Source organism: Aptenodytes forsteri, unplaced genomic scaffold (assembly GCF_000699145.1).
Source record: "Aptenodytes forsteri isolate BGI_AS27 unplaced genomic scaffold, ASM69914v1 Scaffold428, whole genome shotgun sequence".
Lineage (NCBI taxonomy): Eukaryota > Metazoa > Chordata > Aves > Sphenisciformes > Spheniscidae > Aptenodytes > Aptenodytes forsteri.
Window position 1 is genome coordinate 148,879 of NW_008794177.1, and position 427 is coordinate 149,305.

The following is a 427-nucleotide window of genomic DNA, read 5'->3' on the forward strand; positions in this document are numbered from 1 at the left end:
GCTGCCCAGGGAAGTGGTGGAGTCCCCATCCCTGGAGGTATTTAAAAGACGTGTAGATGAGGCACTTAGGGACATGGTTTAGTGGACATGGTGGTGTTGGGTTGTCGTGTGGTCTCGTTGATCTTGGAGGTCTTTTCCAACCTCAACGATTCTACGGTTCTGTGGAACTGCAAGGCTGTCACCGGTGAGCCGGGTTCCGCCTCGCCTGACCCCCGCGTTTTCATTCCTGCTGTATCCGAGTGGCCAAACAGATCAGGGCCCGGCTGTGGGAACGAGTAAAAGGCAAACACGCGGGTTGCCAGGAACGAGGAGGGGCCGCTCCCTCTTGCGGTGGTCAAACAAAGCTGATTTACTCCGATTTACGAGCGGGGCTATTTCCCACGGCTCGGGGCCTCGGCGTTTGGTTTGGGGAGTTTTACTTGCCCCC